This window comes from Carassius auratus, chromosome 11 (genome assembly GCF_003368295.1).
Source record: "Carassius auratus strain Wakin chromosome 11, ASM336829v1, whole genome shotgun sequence".
Classification (NCBI taxonomy): domain Eukaryota; kingdom Metazoa; phylum Chordata; class Actinopteri; order Cypriniformes; family Cyprinidae; genus Carassius; species Carassius auratus.
In genome coordinates this window covers 14,339,192-14,361,628 of record NC_039253.1, presented here as the reverse complement: position 1 = coordinate 14,361,628, position 22,437 = coordinate 14,339,192, and the positions used below count along the sequence as shown (strand labels likewise).

General features: G+C 36.2%; 1 long non-coding RNA gene across 1 annotated transcript; it reads right to left on the bottom strand.

The window, feature by feature from the left end:
• Positions 1-3,978: 3,978 nt before the first annotated feature.
• LOC113111348 (uncharacterized) lies at positions 3,979-21,666 on the bottom strand. The gene is made up of 3 exons (XR_003293305.1): positions 20,874-21,666; positions 18,149-18,362; positions 3,979-4,547 (listed from the first exon to the last, which is right to left on the bottom strand). It is a non-coding gene; the product is annotated as an uncharacterized LOC113111348 (long non-coding RNA).
• Positions 21,667-22,437: the final 771 nt, after the last annotated feature.

Sequence of the window (22,437 nt, the reverse complement as noted above, 5' to 3'; positions counted from 1 at the left end):
GCTCTATTATATACAACTATTTATCATATAAAATCATTTTTGGACATCATTTTGAGCAGACATGGATAATGGATAATACCTGTGGTTAGTAGTCAACTGTAAAGGTCAGTCAAGTGTATTCACACAAAGTCTGGTCCACACTGCATCTTATATTTTGTAAGTATTAGCTATATAGGTTTAAATTTAGCTTTTACTTTTGAAAAAAAAAAGAAGAAAAAAGATTCTTAATTTGGCCTGATATTAGATAGCTATCATGGGGGGTGGGGGGGGGGGAGACACGAAGCTAATGGTTTGATTCAACATTTTGATTCCAGTCAGGCATATTAAAAACCCAATGTGCCCTTCTTTCCGGAAGTTGAATAAACCCAGCTAAACAGAAAGGAACTGTTAAGTTCACTCAACCCTTTTCGTATGCAGTATGCATTATATGGTCAGTGGACGGACTGGACATCCATGGGAATGTGGTCTGAAGCTGAGACTAAGTGGAGTGTAACTGCTACAGGCTATATTAAGGGCTTTCAAATCAATCAATCACAGCCATATAATGACAGACGGACTCCGTACAAACACTCGAAACAATAGAGTTCCACAGAAGAGCCTCCAAACCAGGCTGCTCAGCACGCACACCACACTTCTTTTCACTTTCATCAATTTATAGCCTGAGTATTAGCTATGATTTATGTCTTTTCCTGCCTTTAAAGGTCTGGATCTCATAATATATTACTTAGCTTGCTCTGCTCCTGGTTCATCAAACCACATAAACATTTTGCAGTAAGAAATGGTCATTGAGTGAAGTGTTATTTTAGTTTTTAGCATTCTAAATAAAGTAGTCAGGGACGCCGGGCAGCTGGATGAGAGCATGCTGTGGGGCAGTATGTAACTCTGTGGTTGCGGTCGACAGAACGCCAGTCATTAGGAGGCTGAAATAATGCAATATTGTTTCTCCCTATTCTGCAGTTTCTTGTCAGAGATGCTATCGCACGTCTTTGAATGACTTCAGGACTTCCGGTCATTTTCATTTAGTGAATGCTACGTAATCGTAATGGTCTGGAAAATAGTAGCGAGCCGGTCACACTCGGTTGTTCTTTGTCACTGTTTATGCGGTAAGATGACGGATAGTTTAAGTTGGGAATAGAAAGCCTTTAACACTGTAATCACTTCTTTCTTTCTCTGCAATATGTGTACACAACAATCAGTGGATAAAAATGTGGGTTACAAGTCCATTGTTGTAGACATAAGAAAGAAAATATATATATATATTTTTTTAGCATCCACATGGGCTGCATTTGTACAGAATACAATGGGGACATTGCGACATTGACAACTGAAGTGTACATTGGAGTGTAGTCTTTTAATGTAATTGACATACTAAAAAAATTATACTACATAATGTGAGATCAAATAGTCTAAGTAAAGTCGTGAGAGGAGATAGTGTTGCAAAAGCCCAATGATACATTTATATTTTATTTATTGTTATTTATTTATTTATGCTAAAAATATTCATATTGTGAAATATTACAATTTAAAATAACTGCTTTTATAGATTTTCAGAAGCCATTCTAATGTCCGCTAATTTGCTCCTCAAGAAACATTCTCTGTTGTCAATATTAAAAACAGTTGTGCTGCTTAATATTTTTTTTTTTTGTGTGTGTGTGTGGAAACTATGATACATTTTTCATAGAATATTTGATTAATAGAGATGCATTTGAAATACAATAATATATGTTCATACTGTCACTTTTTATCAATTTCATGTATTTTTGCTCAATTAAAGTATTAAATTTTTTGCTGGTCATACTGTTTTTTTTTTTTCTTTTTTAGATGATGGATAGTTCAAAATTGAAAGACTTTTACATTGTAATCAGTCTTTTTTCCCCATAATGTGTACACAGTGATCAGTGGATAAAATAGGTTATTTCATTGTGGTAGATGTGGAAAGAAATAGTCTATTATAAATAATATAATAATAGGCCTATATAGAAATACAATATACAGAGCACATTGACAGAATAGACTGACCAAACTGGATTTTACTAGCATCAGAAAGAATGTTAGTCTTAAATATGATTTAAATAATAAAAAGTATTTTTTTTATTATTATTACAGCCTGATTAGCAAGAAGTAATAGCTGATGCTAAGCATAATGTGGTAAATCCTTCTTATTGAGTCACATTCAGACAGCTGTGAGATCCTGCTAATGTTAGCCAAGCCAACAGCTGACTAAAATTCTGTGAAATTAAATAACATTCAAATTCATTTATGTAATTTGCAAAGGCGTATTAATGTTTATGGAATTATCAATGCAGCCAAATATTCCAGATTGAAAATGCTAATGGATATTGAAACCCTTCTCTCTCTCACACACACACTCCCACACACACATTCAGTTGTGACTGATGAATATTACTCCTTCAAGCAGAGTGTAACAACGCCAAGAGGCTCAGCCAATCGATCTGTCGGTTAGAATGATCAAGGCTGTTTATATGACGAGGCAATGGACAAAAACAGCCAGTTAGACACAGTTTACACCCATAAACAGCTGTTTTGCATCAGGTACGTGGTTTAGTCGGCCGTTAAGGGCGGCTTAAATGACCCCAATCAGGGAATGACAGAATATTTGCCAAAAAAAAAACAACGCTTTCAGTTATTGAAACCTCAATTTTAAACTCCTACGTTTTCCGTGAAACTTTACAGTGCACGGCGTGTTTTGCAGGAAGGATGAATGAGAACGATTCCAACGAAAATACCAAACAAGCTTTCAAGTGTAAGTCAAAAATGGAAAAAAGTTGGCAATTTTTTAAAGCCCACCCAGTCCATACTCTTACATTCATCCTTTTAAGACTCATTCAGTGATGGCTAATTGGGTATTAATGTGCCAAAAAAATCTAAACGAAATAACACGGCATTTGCCAAGAAAATCTAAGAGGAACACGTCTCACGATTCAGCATGGAGTGCCGCACTGGAGCTGGCAAGAGATTTATGACATGTTAACGTGGTCGACGACAGGGCAGTCCACGCCAAGGCATCCCACTGCACGTGCATTAAGGAGCCGGGTCCCTTAAACATGCTGATCAAAATATTAACACTAAGAGTAAACATGGGCCCTTTATCTGACACTGATTTACATTACAAAGAAGTTGAATCCAAGAGTGAGCCAGTGGTTCCCTCATTAGCCGCAACCTTTACCTCACACTTCTCTGCGATGCACACAGGTGGATGCACAACTCTGGGCGACTCTTGTGTTTATGTTATCTTTTCATAAGCTCTACTTGAAATTTGTCAAACTGCATCATTGTTTAAGTATGTGCCAGTCAAACGCAGGCGTGCCAGATGGTTGCCTCTCCCCTAACCTTGCCCTTGGCAGTTTCAGTCATACCGAATTTCAAGAGTGAAGTCAGGTCCATTGACTTGCTTTTTCACACCCATTTTCATTTGCTTCAGCCAGAGTCTGCCAGTGGAAAGGTGTAACGCCATTCGCCGAATCTGACAGGACGACTAATATAAAATGGACAGATGGAAAAAAAGCCCTCTCAAGTAGATGCACATAAGTTATGACTGTTAAAAAAGTATAATTGCTGAATTGTTTAACATAGTATTTTCTCATAGGGGTCGAAGTTATGGAAACTGTTAATGACATACTGCACTGAAACCAAGACGATGGAAAGTCAGAGAAATTTGTCACCATTTCATTAAGAGGCATAGAGGACCTACCGCAGATGTGCGTGCTTTCAGAAGGGTTGTGATATGTTCCACAAAACGGGGTTAACATAATGCAGCTATATGTTCTAAAAGTTCTTCATTGGCTTTTACACAAAGAGCATTTAACATCCATGGAACATTTCCATTTAACACTAAGAAAAATTGTTCTTTGTAAGAAGTGTTCGCTGAAAGATTTTTCAAAATGGTTCTTCTGTGGCATCACTATGACAAGCCTTAATTTTTAAGAGTCTAGGAACAAATTTAGAGCATAAAAGTAGGAATGAAATGCAATTGATAAAAATAAAAAAAAACCTTTTACTGAAGGCGTTTTACCACATGAGAGTAGGAGTCAAGAATGTGTTAATGTTTTTTAGACAGTCAACTGAAGATTAAGCCTGATAGCAATTGCCTTTTCTTTTTCTTCTTTTTTGAGTGGATCTTTCACCTTGTGCTAGTCACAAAGTAACAAATGAGGTCTTGGCTGATCCATTTTCTGAGTGGGCTTGCCGTGAACACGGACTGTGGCTGGATGTCATGAGTGAAGGTCCAGATGGTCCTATCAGTGTCTCTGCTTCGAATCTAAACAGGTTGACATTTTGCAGGTGCTGGAAAACACTTGGATCAAGCGCAACTTCCTTTTGAAAGGTCAAGGCCTCCCAACACTATGTCTGATCAGTCCCATCATTCTCTGTAAGTTCTCCGAGCGTGGCATGATACTGAGGACCTGGCGCTTGATAATGTGCAGTTGCAGCTAGAGACTCTGATTGATCACTGACTTAAAAGAACTTTTGTGTATAATTCAACTCCCACTTCAACATGGCTGGGTATCCCCCCAAGAAGGTGGTTCCTACAAAAAACAAAGCATAATCATCAGTACCAAAATAAACCAATAAAATAAACACTCCACTACATTACATATACAAAAATATATAAATGTGTTTAAATATAAAAAACTAGAATACATATATACATTATATATATATATATATATATATATGAGAGAGAGAGAGAGAGAGAAAGAGAGAGAGAGAGAGAGAGAGAGAGATGAAGATAAAGAGATAATAATAGTATGTTGCCTGTTGATAAGTCTTTTAACCATAAATCATCTTCACATCAAATGGAATCAGAGCATGAATCTTAATGAAACCCAAACACAGAGAGAGGACTCCTCTGTGTCCTCTTCAACGTGTCCCACACCGCAGTGACGCAGCCCCTCCTTTCAGAGGTACAGAGGTGAAGTAACAGCAATTGCATGCGCTGGAGTGCTGAAAGGCTCAACCTCTGCGCCCTTCTTCTGTCACGCTGAAATTAATAACCGTTGATTTGTATTTAATGCTCAATTTCCTCTCTATTATTACAATCTTGGGCTTGCTTTGAGACAGAGTTCACATGACAGCCTTTCTCTTTTCCTCTCTGTTTTCTTTCACCCGCTCTGGCTCTTTTTCTGCAGCATGCCAAATGGCTTGCACAAATGTTGCATGCATGTCAAACAACATCTCATTATAGAGTCGCTTTTGGGGCTGTTAGTGCGTGCATGGAAAAATGGGCGAGTGTGTTTTGGGTTTAGTGTTCAGATTTTAAAACAGGAATGAAATATGCCTCCCTACACTGCTCAAAATGATGTTCAGTTGAGAGAAGTGTGAACATTTGGGATGATATCTTGGGCTTTGTGCCCACGGCGGAAGGGAAGTCATAGGCATTGTGTCTCAGGCCAACAAAACAAAGATAATCACTACAAGAGTCATTTCAAAAGCTGTCTGAAATACAAAGCGATGTTGTTTTATGGACATATTTTTCTTTGTATGTTCACAGAGTTAATGTTTATTCAAATTGGGTGAAACATCACACCTCAGACTATTAAAGGGCCATTCAAGTTTCGTTCTGCATCATGTACTGCATCATGTACTTTAGTTGGATTTTCATGGTGTCATTTGTCAAACTTCGTACCTTTCAGTAACACATTTGTCAAAATTGATCAAAGTCAAAATAAAAACAAGATTTCAAACACATGCAGTCGTATTACCCGCGCTAAAGAAAACAGGGGAAAATGACACACTGTTTAATCAGGCATAACGTATTAAAGTGATGTTGACTGTGATACAGCATTACAAAAATCACAGAGAATTTGGAAAACCCTGTTAGTCATCTTTTAGCCATTATGTAAATTCAAAAGTGTTTATTTTTATTTAGATACATTTAAATAGCCAAGTAGGTAGCCACACTTGAATATCAGAGATCATCTTTGATAATTGTCTTGTCTTACTAATGGTTTCACAGATAGCATTCAGAAGACTATTCACAAGTTCATTCTATTCTCATTGACCTCTGAGTAATCAGTGACTCAGGCCTTTTAAAAACAAGCAGAGCATGAGAAACCAGTCATGACTTATTTGTATTCACAATTTTAAACCACAAAAGGGTTAAGTCATGAGCTACCATCATTTGCCTTTGTGTAAGGCACGTAACCTGAGGTTGCTTCTACAGCAGTGCAAGGCTTGTTGTACATCAAGGGTAATCTTGAAAACGTACAAAATATTTTTAGCGCTTTTGAGAATGTTGTTCATATAGACCTTTAGTACTTTAAGTTTGCAGTTTAACACATATACAGTATTTTTGCATGTTCTCATTGCAAAAACATGTCAAATATTTTTCTAGTGTAAATTAGCTGACATCATATTTACCATATGGACACCTCTAATAACAAATTAATCTGTAAACTTCAAATTTCTTTACAGCCCCTTTGAAAAGTGCTCAACAAATAAATGTGAAGTGAATTACACCGGTTTTACTGGATATTTAAAATAAATGAGCCACATCATGTAAAAAAACTGACTACTTGTTCTTCAAACAACATATTTTCACACTTACTGTAAATCATGCATTTTAAGCAATTGTAAATAATCTACAAGTGTGAAAAGACATACTTTACGCCTCAGTCATCTTTTTGTAGCACACTGCAAGCACTGGTAAACATTATGAATAGCATGAACTGATGTGGCAAATGATATTAGAGTTGCCATTCAAAGGCCTCTGAAAGCTATGTGCCCTCTTCCTCAACTCCTGCCCTGACTTTAACAGCCTAATTAAATCCTCTCAAGTGCATTCCTATTCTTTATTCCCTGTACCTGTTAACACCTGACACATTACGGCAATTCCCAACTGTCACTATTATACTCTCATCTTGTAGCCTGGCTGTTTTAATTTACGCCGCAAACAAATGCTTTGTTTGTCTTTCATTAACATCAGATCAGTCATCCGGCCACGATTCGCCCGTAAACCGAAGCACTAAAGCATGTTCCATCTTATCCTTTCCTGTTTGAGAAAATTTCTCTGTGGCATTCCAGAGTGACAGGCCTGGGATGCAGATGGGGACTTTTCATTATTCCTCTTGTCAGGTTCCCCACCTGTGGCAGTCACAACACAGTCTCTATCCTCCCTCCATCTCCCTGACGAAACGCTCCCTTTTGTTTTGACAGATGATCCTCAAAACAGCTGCTGCGAGCGAATGAGTTAACATCAGTGAGGAAGAAAAACAGACAAGCGAAAGCCATCTCATAAAGACTGTTGAAAAACTGACTGGCACAGTTATAGCATAATCCATTAAGAGCTCCAAAATAAAAGGTGATGCAAGCCAGTTTGTCAACGAGTGTCTAAATGGCTTGTGGTGAACAGTGATGTAATTGTGTAAGCTGCAGAGTATGTGTGAGTGATAGACCTGTGCCTTGACTTGTAGTTCTGGAAAAGTGGTTTGCATTGAGAAATAACTAAATCATTGCATACAAAAAAACAAAACAAAAAAAAAATGACGATATACAGAAAATACGACCACATTTAACGTAAAAATACACACATATTCTTATGAGATCACGTTGGAAAATACTGTGGTAATGGTACCAACTTTTCTATAAATTTCAGTGCTTTTTGGGGTGGTGGTGGTGTTGGGGGAACTATTTTAAAACTGTAGTTTGTTAAACTACAAGCTAATGAAATAATGTCATTTACAGTCAAACAGCATTATTATTGGTAACTAAAATATTTTTGGTAAATAAAGCAAAAAAATGCAACTTAAATAATTTTAAGATGTGAACTACTAAAACTACTACTAAAATTACTAAAATAAAAAGAATATACATTTATGAAAATAAAATGACAACAGCAAAAACAAAATTTACATTAAAACTGAAAATAGAAAAAAGCTAGTTCAGAATCTTAATACCACTATTGTATATTAATAATATTAGACACTTAAAGGGATAGTTCACCCAAAAATGAAAATTTGATGTTTATCTGCTTACCCCCAGGGCATCCCAGATGTAGGTGACTTTGTTTCTTCAGTAGAACACAAACTGAGATTTTTAACTCAAACCGTTGCAGTCTGTTAGTCTTATAATGGAACTGGATGGGTATCATGGCTAAACATATAATAAAACTAAATAAAACCATACAAAAACAAAACTTAATTAAACCCTGCAGCTCATGAGGATACATTGATGTGTAAAGACACAAAATGATTAGTCTTTGCAAGAAACTGAACAGCATTTATATTTTTATATATATATATATATATATATATATATATATATATATATATATATATATATATATATATATATATATATATATATATATATATATATATATATACACACATTTTTTTTTTACCTCTGACAGACTGCAACGGTTTGTGTTAAAAATCTTGGTTTGTGTTCTACTGAAGAAACAAAGTCACCTACATCTTGGATGTATTTGGGGTAAGCAGAAAAAAAAAACCCATCAAACTTAAATTTTTGGGTGAACTATTCCTTTAAGCTAGCTGACTGAATATATATATATATATATATATATATATATATATATATATATATATATATATATATATATATATATATATATATATATATATTTTTTTTTTTTTTTTTTTTAAAGGGGAAGGCTATTTAAAAAAAACTCAAATGATTATGTATTGTTTTTGCAATTAAAATCAAATCAAAGCAATAATTACTGGCACAAAACAATTTGGGAAACGATGGTTGCACCATTAGTCAGCAATAAAAAAAAAAAAAAAAGAAAACCAAAAGAAACTAAAAAACACTGTGATAAACAGTAATTTAACCAAAAAAAGGGGGGGGGGGGGGGGGGTGGAGGGGGGACTTGATGAATAACTTGTTTGTTTAAATCTTTCCAATCTAGACTTAAATAACTCTCTGAACGAACCAATAAATTTAACTTCCCAAAGCTATATATGATAGAGAGTAAGTACACATTTTGGGAGAGCGTCTTTGATTATTACCTCAGTTTGCTCTGGTTGCAAATCAGTGCATGCAATACAATAACAAATACAGCAATGTAGCATTTATGATACACCACCAGTCATTGGAAAGAGCAGCTTGTTACTAGAAAAGCTATGCTATTTTTAAAAGAACTGAGCTACTCTCAAACTACTGAAAAAAAGAAGCTAGCAGCATTGCTTTTAGTTAGTTACTCGCCGAAGCTGGCGATGTGTGCATTGTGAACTGTATGATGACTTTAATTGCAGGCATGTTGCAATATTACAAGACATCTGGAAAGGGCATTATGCAACAATCTGCTTCCTGCCCAAGAGGACAGGAGCTTTTTTAAATTGAAGCATATACTTGACAGGATATCATGCGGCAAATGACAGTACTTTCCTAAATGATGTGTTCCATTACACAGTGATGGGGCTAAATGCCTCTTGGCAAATGAGAGTGTCGTGTGAGAGTAATTTTAGAAACTGCACTAATAGCTGTTCTTGCCTTTGATAGCTGTTAGGCAAATGCCAATGTCATTCCAAATCCCTCGAGTTTCTAAAATTTGATGATTAGTTTCCTTTTACACAACCCAAGTCATAACCTGCTTGTGTCAGATTAAGGTTAACCAGTAAATGGAATAAATATAGTGCTTTCTGTTAGAGGTGCCCTCTTATAATATCTGAGTTGGTACATCTTTTATAGAAGTATTTACTTACTGACCATTAAAAATATATGTTCTATGTAGTATGAATGTAAAACAGTGTTAGATGCACACAACTTTGCCTGAAATAATAAGTCAACTGGGGACATTTTGCCTACTGTTTTATGAATACTTTGAATTTAGACATAGTAGTTTGTTCACATATATAGTGGAGAAGAATGCCATTTCGGATGTGGTCTAAATGTCCTTTAATACATTTATAAAAATAATTGCATGGGTAACTAAAAACGGTAGCTTTAGCACAATGCTGCATTCATGTCGCTATGCATGTCATCAGTCTAAAATGATTACCACATTGACTACTGCAACATAAATCATTAATGAGTGCACCCTTAAAACTAATAATAATAAAAAAGTTAAACGTAATGTAGTCCAAAAACATTTCAATCTATTCTCACTCCGTCTGTCAAATCTAAGAATCTCTTAAGTCCTTAAAGCTCTGAAGAGCCACTTCATGTTTGTTTAGTCGCACAGTCACAATGTAGAGTTTCGTCGGGGCTCACAGAGAGGGTGGACTGCAGGGCCACGGAGAGCAGCAACTGAAGGCCATCAGTCACATGCAAAAGTCCATCTAAGAGGAAGTTACCAAGTGCAAAAAACATGAAAGTAGTACGCCAAACCAAAAGGGACTCTCAAGTCAAACCATGTCTGCAATCGCAGTCTTAATTCATGCAATATTCAAACCATGGGCATGTTTTAGGAGGGTTCTCAGTTGAGATGAGCCAAGCTATCAAAACACGTGTAACCACTCCTTTATTAGGTGAGGTCTCTGGCATAGTGTTGTTTGAGCAGAGTGGTTACGAGGGTACATTGAGCTTTGTTGCTGGAGTGACATGACCTTTTGTTGGCCCTCTCTCACAGAGGATACCGTGATTAAGTAATCACCTGTATACACAACCTTCCCTCACCTTTCCTTCCAGGAACTCTGTCAGAGCTGAAGGGATTCACACACCCCCTCGGCCTTCTCCATAGGAAGCGGATTAACACTGCCGACGAATGCTGATGGCAAAAATGTCTTTAGTGCTTTCAGGCAAAGTGCAAGACTAATAATTTCACAACCGTGCGTGCAGGAAATGGTGAAGAGTTAAGCTTTTAATGCACCACGGTACATCATTCCGATTAAAATGAGTGCCTTATTGTACGTCAGCGCTCCTCTGTTTGCCTTGCACACTATTGGTAAGGAAATACCCACATTTAACTGCATGACAACTATTTAGCTGGTTTGTGTGTGTTTAGAAGGCTAGACAGAAGGAAATATTTACTGTCGGTGCCAAAATTCTGTAAAAGTTATTACACTTTACACTTTCAGTCAGAAGTAAACACAGATAGTTCTTTAAAGGTTCTTTACATGTAGTAAGAGTTCTATTTAGAACCATGGCATCCTGAAGAAACCTTTTATGCTGAACTGGTTCTTTGTGTAAGAGTTTAGGTTCTTTATTCCCGCCCCTTTTGTTTTTTTAAATCTGTAACAAAGCTCCTTATTACTGAGTTTCTGGAGCTCAGTGATCCAACTACACAGACTGTCAACACACTCTCAACAGGTAAAGATTTCTTTCTTTAATTTAAATACAAATTTAACTTTCAAATTGTAACTGGTTTCCGAACAAACATGTTTGCTTCTCTTTTTAATTTTTTGGTCATGTAAGTGAGCAGCTCTGTTCAGCAGATACTTCTCTCCTCTTCTACACAAAGTAACAGAAACATTGAATTTATAATATATATATTGTTAGAATTGTTTTTATTTTATTTAACACTAGCTCTAATAATAAATATAATTATTTATTTATTTATTATAAAAAATTAATTAATAAAAAAACCTTGCTACTGCGTCAGACTAACCAAGACTTGTCACAACACGTATATATTGTTGCTCTTTTTTATTTTGATTGCTTCTCTTACCCTCATTTGTAAGTCGCTTTGGATAAAAGTGTCTGCTAAATGATTTAATGTAATGTAATTATTACTTGGGTTAACGCAAAAAAATATTAAAGCTATCCCGTGACTTTATATCTATTTTTTCTTTTAACATTGTGAAGGGCTGAAGGATTGTGAATATATTTCACTGGAATTTATGTTTTTATTTTTTATTATGTATTTATTCATGTTCAATGTCAACTGTCAGCTGTTGTAAAGAGCACTGACATTTTTTCTTAGGTTTATAGGTTTACTAATTTTAGCCTTCATAAACATAATTGTTTTTACATAAACCATTGGAAGGAGGCACATTGTAACTCTAAACTCAATTGTGTATTTCAGATGCTGTCACATCCTGCAACCTCATCATCTGCAGAGAGAAACTGCCGAGTTCAGAAATACACATAATGATGGACTTGAAAATACTGTATTTCACTGGAACTTGGTCTTCATTTGTCTCATTTTCTGTTTCTATCTTTGTTTTACTTCTTTAAATATTTATTTACAGTCAGTGTCAGTTGTATTCTGCTAATAACAGTTGTTAGATCACTGTCATATTTCCAACAATTTCACATGTCATTAAATAAAATAAAAATGCTTAACTGACATTGTTGTTTTATGGAAACCTAAGTATACGCTATAAGATATTATAAGACCAGGCAGATAAAGGGGTTAAAAAAAAAACAATAGTAACAAATCATTTATTTAAATAGTATTAATATACTAATATTAATGAAAATAAACTTTCTTTAAAAAGGTCATTTATAGCACCTTTAAGGTCCTATATAGCACTTTCAAAGCATGGTTCTTTATGGAACCCTAAAAAGGAATCTATTTAGCACCAGAAATGGTTCTACTATTGTTACAAGCTGAAGAACCCTTTTCTGGTACTGTTTAGAACCATTTTTCTTAACACATACACTTTTTATCATTACTATTTCCCACAGTTTAGAATAAAGTCAACAAAACAATTAAATATCACAAACTAATTTATGGGAAATATGTACTAAACCAAACCAAGCAAAAAAAAAAAAAAAAAAAATCTTAAATTTTTGCAACTTTGAAGCCGCCAAACTGAACAACCTTAATGTTTATTCCTAAACACTTGTTGGATGTTTATCCTTCACTTTCTAGGTCAGTTCATTTACCTCTATATTTGAATGTGTTTGAAAGTCTCTTGTGAAAATATTACTACAATTCAAAATACCCCTTTTTTCATTTGAATATATTTGAAAATGTAAGTTATTCCTGTAATGGCAATGGTGAAATTTTAGCAGTCATTACTTTACTCTGTCACATGATCCTTCAGGAATCTAATATCCTGATTTGCTGCTCAAAAAATAAACTTATTTTTATTACTTAAAAACATATTAAACATATTGTGCTGTTCAATATTTTTTGTGAAAGCATTTAGGCTATACATTTATTTAGGGATTTTTTTATTATTATTAAAAGTTCAAAAGTAAATTTATTTGAGGAAAAAAAATAACAAAATTATTTGATATTTTAAAATTATACTGTTGGTTTTGATCAATTTAATGCACCTTTGTTACAGAGAGAGAGAGAGAAAGAAAGTATGAATAAAAATAACTCTTCACAACCCTGAACTTTTGAATAGCAGAGTGCATATTCAGTATATACAGAAGTCATTTAAAGCATTTAAGCCTGAAACATAATTTCTGTCAAGTGTGTCCAATTGTTTGACTGATAATGTACATATAGGTATATCATTTAATTATTATTTGTTTGTTTTTTGGTGACAACAAAAATATTTGTGAACAAAATTCGCAAAACATACTGTACATTGCATTAGAAAAAGGCATACTTTCCTTTGGGAAAAATGGTACTGAGGACATATTTTCCACTTATTAGGTAATTTACTGTGCCCAGCTTATTTTTTTACTCCGTGTCCGTTTGGCAGTAAAAACAGTCATAAGGCCAACAGCAAATGACGTGTCCTTGTCGAGGTTACTAACATTATTTGAACTGCGGTGTCTAGGGAGGTCATTACAGTCATGCTCATTTAATTGTGGGCTCTGTATGTCAATTTTTGCACACTGTAAATCCAACATTACCAGCTTTCTCAAACTCGCTCTGTTACATCAAATTTAAAACCATTTAAGTCCGTTTTTCAATATGCCACGTGCAATTAGGATATTCGACAGATCCAACTGTGTGATTGGCTTTGTCTACCGTTCGTTTTTACAAACTTTTTTTTACCAAAATTTAGGCCTAATAAAAGTCCAGCTGTAACTCCCGTGTGTTGGACCGTGACTCTTTTCATTTCAACAAGCGTTGTGATGGATGCTAGTTTAAATTTCTTTAACGCTGGAAATGAGCTTTCGTTCTTGTTGCGTCAGTCGCAAAGTCACTATTGTGTCGTCTCTGGCCCAAAAGAAAACATTATCACAACGCGCTTGCTGGTTCACCTTTACTGCACCTCTACCTCGCCACCTCCCAACTAGCTGCCAAACTAATACAAAGAGTGCAGCGGTTTGACAGGTCTGCCTCTGTAGCCTGATACGGCACAGGCTTGTCCGAGCTCTCCCAATTGATTCAGTGGCACGCTCCTTGTTTAAAAAGGAGCATGATGCTAGGGGGGTAAGAAGACTTTAAGTTCCTTCATTAATCACAGAAGTAAACAGCCCATCCAGTGACACCTGGTGAGGTTAATGCTCGGGACCCTGGAGTAATCACCACCTCCCCCACGCACCGACTCACAGAGCCACTCACATGAAAGCTTGTGATTATAAAGGAAATGGGAATTAGCAGAAACATTTCGGAAAGGCGGTCTCCAGTCAGTTTGGTAGCAAGGGATGGATCGGCGGGAAAAACGGAGAGGCTGTGGGCTGATTGGAGAGTTCCCTTGAGAGGAGAGGCAGGGGGCCGAAGGTCGAGCCTACACCAAATTAGTAGTGTCTGTTATTCGAAACCAAAATAAAGCAGGAGCAGAAGTAAGCGATTTCCCCTCTCCAATGCTGGAGTGCTTTCTGGGCTCTTTCTTGAAAATTACCAAGAGGCCACATCGCAATTAGTGGTTTGTTTCTTTTAGACTGAAATATGGCCATAATTCATAGCTTTCAAATCATTTCATTGGAAAGATGTATTGGCTTGCTGGGCTGAAGAAGTAATTGAAACACATGATATGGCAATTTGTTACCCAGGCAGCAAGTACACAAGGTATTTGCATAGCGTCGCATAAAATGTGGGAGAGCATATAATTTGTTTCCAGTATGGTGTGTAACAAAAAACGGCCTGCGAAAGTTATTACACCTCTTTCATTAAAGAAGTATGAGGCACTAAACTTTGCTATACAGCTCGGCTTGTAATGGCTCCAGTTAGTGTCTCAAGTGTCAAAATATGCTTGGACTTACAGTACATTTCCAGGTTTTTCCTGTACCTAACCAAACGTGACCACCGGCCAACTGAAAGCCAAGGTCGCCCGATATTTTGCTAGAATATACAAAAACGATCTGCTGTTTAGAGCCTGTTTGGGACATCGAGCGTGAAAAATTAGGCTCACGTGTGAGTGATTAATGTTGAAATACACAGCATGCCAGGGCTTTGTTTAACTGAGATTTTAAGGGCTAATCCTTTTGACATGAATCATTAAGTTCTCGATGCAATAATTACAGTGTCCACGTAACATTCAAAAAGTGTGTTTCGATTCACAACAGCCTTGCCTTTTGCCAATGAGAATCAAGAGCATCCACTTTTCCAAAGGTTGAATAAGGATTCCTACTCCAATGCTACCTGTTCTTCATTATGGGTTGTAGTGTAACATAGGAATAAAATATAGAGCATGTTTCCATCTCTATTACTTATTAATCTTTACTTTGAGAGCAATCAATCCATTAATTAACAATTTCAAATTTTATTGCAAATGCAGAGGTGTAACCAAACCCTTGTTTCAGGGCAGCGCATATGATGCCATTATACTTTACAACAACAGTCACTAATGTTTTAGTTCACTAAAGCCTAAAACCCAGACTTGGAGTGGAGAAAACTCACCCAATAAATTAATGTCTCAACATTAAATACTGATTTAAGTTGAATTTTTACCTGTATAATCTTCACTAAGAAAAACAATCCTTCTATTAATGAGACGAACATTACAACATTACAGTCATTTTTATGCTGAAACCCTCTGATGTGATCTTCACTTCAATTAAAAGCTGCGTCTGTATCAAAGATGTTTTTTTTTTGATGATGATGATTTTTTTTTATGATAGCTTTTAAAAAAGACCTACTGTGAGCTCCAAGGTTGTTAATCGATGGTATATGGTTTTGTTGGAACTAGCATCAGTCTATTTTTTTTTAATGAATGTATTTAATTCAGCAGAATTTCTGGTGAAAAACTACATTACCCATGATTCTGAAAAAAAATTAAAAAAAATAAATCCAGCAATCAAAGAATCAAAACAAGCACATTAAAACGAAATGTCACCTTAATTAACAACCACCCTCTCGTTTACTAGTCTTCCAACTACAAATAAATGTATATTGCAATAAACAAACTATATTGGTCATATAAATAAAGTCAGTAGATTTATATTATAATGCTTCATGGGAATGCAGTACTTCCCTCAATAAAGCTGCATAAAGTATACAATCTTGTACTTTTGTGTTTTTGCCCAGTTTCACTTTTTGTTTTGCAGTAAATCAAAATTTATAATGTTGTAATTCACTTTGTAGCGGATTGGTATGGTTTACGGCTTATAACTCATTAAAGAAAATGCTTTGGGGAAAAAGGAACATGATAAATATACTTCCGGGACTAAAAATAAAAAGTAAAAAAAAATGGGTAGGAACTGTTGCACTCCGTTAGGACATGTTAGGCCGCTGGATGGCATTAATCAAACAGAATCCAAAGAGCCCTGTAAGCAATGAAATCACCTCTTTGAAAGATTTGGCAGCGTTGCCTAAACTGCACATCTGCCTGGCTGCATCCTGAGCAGTGATAAATAGCAAACTACACTTAACGTACACAACAGAAATGTCAATGAAGACTACACATTCATAAGAGTTACATTACAGGAATTACATTAGCGGCATGTCATCGAAACCAATTTACACTTTAAACCTGCGCTGTGTCTGGCAGCTGTAAGATGTTTGAAGGAAGAATGTTTTGCCAAGAGCTCCTGGCAAAAATGACTGTACTCCGGAATCATTTTAAAATATTTAACAGTTCAGAAAACCCATGCCGTAAATAAACCTGAGGGTTGGTGTGAATGAATACAGCTCAATTAAGACAAAAAGAAAACATTTAAAGTGGTAACACATAACACATTACGTATCATGACAACCGGCAGCGATTTTTTACAGCATTTATTAATCTAGGTTAATATATGAAAATGTTGTTGATTCGTGTTTCTTCATAATACGTCAAAATAATACATATATTATTAGTGTACGCATAAATGAACATTCTGCTAAATAGTTTTCTGTCTAAATAAGTAATTTCAAACCTAAAAAACTGAAATTACGACAAACACTAGGGCTAGGCTTAAATAATTCTTCAGGAATAATCTAATGATTAAAAAAAAGCTGAAACCAAATTAAATATCATGCTTAAGATTTGCTGATATGTGTAGATTTGAGTCGTATGACCTGTGGGAGATATTTCATACTAGCTGAGCCCCGATGCTAATTAAATTCCACAACACCAAGACTGCAAATGACTCTTGTTAAACGTCCCATCTGGATTTAATTTATAGATAAATTTGCCATTGGGTCTCATTCAGAGAATGTTTCTCAAAGACTGTCCTCTGAACTGTCAAAACTCGTAATTAGAGAAGCTCATATGTCTTTAAAAGACAGATGAAGCTACTCGGTGAGCCTGTTTACCGCCCACGGTTTTAACAGTTTTAATCAAAAGTGAATCACTGTAATAATTATGCCTTAAATAAAATGAATTATAGTGCTTAGTGATACTATGGGAATGGAAATTATCTCTTATGGGTGTTGAAAGGAAATAATAGGAAAAATCTTGTGAAGCATTGCTGTAGAGGAACTGAACTTACTGACAGAACCACAACAGCAAGTACAATGTCACTCACACTTGCTTTATCCACCCTCAAGAACAAGAAACAGCTCTAAAAAGGTGTTGAGATGACGAATCGCAGGTACCACAATAAGTTATGCGCTAAAAAACAAAGCCAAATATATTGCAGGCCAATCATTTTCTACAGCACTGTTAATCCAAATTCATTGTCATTGTTTATTCCATTCCTTAACATGGACCAGATTTCATAACAGGTGATTTATTTCATCTAAAAAGTATGCTAAAGCTGTTTTTCACTTTCTCGATGGGAATGCTGTTAAGGTTTATTTGCTATATTCACATAGGGAAAATATCTGAATCGATGAGAATGTAATTTTGCTTGACTCTTTGTCCTTTTGTGACTCTGAAGGCCGTAACCTTTCCTTGTCCTCCAGTATTTCTCTCTATTCGAGAAAATCACTGATGGCATCGCTACTCACAGATGAGGTTAAAACATTTAGCCAGCTATCTGCCTGGCTCATTGAAGAAAGCATACTAACCTTGTACGCTGAATTAGCAAAGGGTTTCTGCATCGATAATCATCAATCTTCCATGGCAGCGGGTGCCTTCGGTACAGGTCAGAGGCTGCCATGTGCAATCAAGAATGAGCTGGAAGTCTTTGGGGTGCTTGGAGAGACTCTTACCAATCCCAGATGAGAGCTTTACTTTGCCTCGAATTAGCTTGTGAGTGTGTTTCTAGCGCACGGCACGCACCTGCAGGGACAAAGGATAGACCGCAAGTGCGTTTCAAAGCTTTATTAGGAAACAGAGCAGAACTCGTTGATCAGAAAGCAACTATTTTACACAAAGCCTTTTTCAAACACATTTTCTCAACACCATGAAGGTGACACGATGCTTAATCAGCAGCACCACTGACACGTTCTTGTCTAAACTGAGTTAAAGATAAAGTACAAGCCATTGAGCTTCGAAAAGCGGTACAGTGAGGTAATTATTTAGAAAATATATAATGTAACTAATGAGGCAGTTAAAAAGGCAAAGAAAAAAAAAAAACACATTGCACCTCACCTTTTGAAAATCGAAGCTGCTTTTCGCACCATACCTTAAATGGTCTAAAAATGCCATGGAAAGGTTGTAGAAACTTCAGTCATGGTAAATTAAGCATTCTGACAATCACAAAAGACTTCATGTCTGACTTTAAACATCTGCATGCTCCTCAGCTCAAGTTTTCTCACGTGTTTGAAAGGATAAATAAGTTAGAACATGTTAGATGTTAAGGAAAAGTGAACCAAGAAAATAAACTAATTATGTTGTTGTCACAGCAGATAATATGTCGTTGTCTAGGCCTAATTGGTTATTTTTTTTATGTTATCAGTGTAGTGTGTCAGTAAGCCCTGATATGATTTTGTTTTGTCAGTTAAATATGTTCCAGACCACAGTGTGTTAATCTGATATAGTAGTTGCATTTTCCGCTTAACTTTTAATTTCTTTTTTTTTATATAAAAATAATAATATATATATATATATATATATATATATATATATATATATATATATATATTATAATGGCAATATAATTTTTACATTTTAATAATACTATCGTAAATTATGTTTAATCACGTTACTACTATTTCACCTAGCTCATACTTTTTAAGGAAATTTAAAGAAATTAAAAAAAAAGTAAAAATTAAACTGAACAGTTTTGAAAGTTCTGTTTCTACAAGTCAAGAGCAACAGAAATAGATCTGTGACCCCCTAACCTCAATAACATTGTACAATAAAGTCATTTTGGTAGGAAATATGTAGCTGAAATGCAATTAGATCCTTATACATCATCTCCAGAGTAGGTTTATCTAAGGGGAGGACAGGGCTTTTGAAACTGCGCTCTTGCTGACACCGTGCAGTCAAATAAAGAAAGATGGTGCTTGTGTGGAGCAAATGGCCCATGACCAAGCTTAAACACCAACTGTGGCATAAAACGAGCTGATAAATGTATCATAAATCTCTCCGACAGAAGACCCAGTGATTTTTCATTCATATTTCACACTTTTCTTCAACCTCGAACACCAAATAGCTGGTTGTTAGCCGACCTGCGCGCCAATTAAAGCAGTTATTGGACATGTTTACTAAAGCCTTTGTGTGCAGCGGCTCCTTCAGAAAGAGTAATTACTCCAGTTCAAGTGTGATCTGGAAAGCATTTGATTAACAAGCTCGATCCCATCCGCTGGAATGAGAGTTACCTTCTGATGCCATGTTCTCCTCGTCGTTCAAAAGCTTTTCTATGGGCTAACCCAAAGGGAATGAAATGCAAACATGCAATTAGAGGGGCAGCGAAGGAATGAGCAACGCAGAATAAAACAACCCACATTAAAAAAAGAAAAAAGAAATGATTGTTGTACGCAGCAATGCCAGAGGTTATGGTTTTCCCAGGCAATACATCATGCTATTTTGATAAACAGTTGACACTGATTTTCAGGGGAAGGGTTTTTGTTGTGGTTTCATACAAGGTTTTATCAGGACTACTATGGACTGTGCTGAATTAATCAACTAGATCAGAGCGCTGGCGATGCCAACAAAAAGGAAAACGCTTCATTATCAAGCGAGGTTGCGCTTCTCATAAAAGTCCAATCACATTCACTGAAACTTCAACTGAGTCACAGCATACAGACTTGCCAAGTCGGCCTTTCTCAGTGGGTGGTCCTTCCTTTGCTTGATGTGGAAACTGAATTAGCACAAAGCCAGCTTCGTCCTCTATCTGGAAACATTTTCTACCTTCCAGAACGCGCTTAATATAGAGACGTAATAAAACACCTTCGGCCTCTGGCGTGTTGTTTTACCAAATAACATCTAACTGGCCATTACTCCCCATTAAGGCTAATGGTTAGACTAATTATGATAATTCCATAAAAGGTGCTGTGTTTAGCCCAAACTGTGGACGAACATTAACTTAATGACTACGGCTGACCCCTCTCGAATGCTGCCGGAGTGCATGTCTCTGATAGGCTATTAGTCACTAGCATTTTGCATTATCCTGTTTATGTAAAACCCCCCAAAGAGCTATACAGTCATAATCGTCTAGAGGGTTATCAGATTGTTGCCAATATCTGTTTCAAAACACAAATGAGGTGGATTTGCCCTCTGAGCTGCAGATCTAGCGATTTCGAGTGATGCTTGAAGAAAGAAAGAAAGGAATATTTACCATGTGTCAACTTGTGTCGTTGTAAATGGACAGACTAAATAGGTGTTAGATAAGACGTTCCAACCTACCTCTTTCACTGGAGATTACGGCGGAAATCCCCTCCACACCCTCAGAGTGGAATCAATACTGGAATGTCAAACACTAAGACGGCCTAGTCATGGATACCTTCATGTGAAAATGACTTGTCTTCCCAAAGAGACAACCGTCAGATTCTGTAGGGTATGTTTTGTCTTATTGCCCAGGCAATGGACACACCACAGCTCATGAAAGAATGCATTAGGGCTGCTTAAATATTTTTCTTTGCCACTTTCCCTGCAAATTCTTTGAGATCCTTTCAGCAATCAGGAAGATTTCTGTAAAAATTTTGTCATACTGCTTCGGCTAAACGCTGGAGTCGTGGCACTCTGCGGTATTCTGTTTTCATAAGAGCCGCAATATCGGCTGTTAAAAGTCAGGGCACAATATTAATTGTATATACGAGCCGCTGGCAGGCATGCATTGCTGCTGATTAACACTGGGTCTGGAACCAAAGCTGTTGTCCCAGGTGCGCTGTGTTTAGAAAGGGACTGTGTCCAAAATGAAATACTTTGCAGAGGAAGTCCATCACAGCCCGTGCACTGGCAAGCCAGACCACATTTAACCACTTTTGGTGTGCCTCCGCTTCCTCAATTGCATTGTTAAAAGAAGATTTTTGGGAGAACGATCAAGGCCAAAAGAAGAATAAGCCAGATATTCAACGAGGGGTTTTCCTGCCCTGATATAATCGTATTGTACAGCCCAAAACACTCAGAATGGCTTTATGCATATATAAGAATTTTAAACGAGTTAGTTTCAGTCTTCTAATCTGATATCTTCAGTTAGTACAACAACCCCAAGATGCTTTACTGTTTGTATCACTTCGATTGCATCTAGACCAGACTATATGAGCAGTGCAGTGTGATTGGGTTGTTATCTATCATTGCTTTCAGCTGCATGTAAAGAATAGGAAATTTAAGGGGGAAAAAATGATCACACTGTTTTTTTTTTTTTTTGCCAGATTTGTTCTTGTTTTAAGCATTAACAAGTTAAAATACAGTGGAAAAAAAATTACGTTCAGTAAGATCGAATATACAGTAGTTCTTTTAAAACAAATCTTAATATCTTTTATTTAGATTTCTAACCAGACAAAGGGCATGCAATGTTTAATGCTTTGGTTTCCTTTGGAACCATTTTCATTCTAAGAAAAAAATGAAATATCTAAAATGCAAGGTAATCAATGTTGGCTCATTTAAATTTTATTTAAAGTCAATATTTCATGCCTAATCACAGTGTTGTTCTGAATATTCAGTACCTCAGCACACTTGCTTGTGTGAAATTGCTTCTTTAATATACATCTCAGCTTGGCTCTTTGGTTAATTCAAGGATACATAAAACTTTTAACATAGCTGGCGACCAACCAGGAACTCTAACATAATAAGCATTATTGCTAATGACTGTCTAAGACTTGGGGGCCGCGCCACTGCTCGGTTGCACCATGTGCTGCCTCTGCCTTCAGCAGAGCTGCCAAGATCATGGTAAATGGTGTTGATTAGAACAAGGCTGGTACTCTGAGCCAAAGCAGCTGCTTTGATTCTGACTGATTGCTGGACGTAG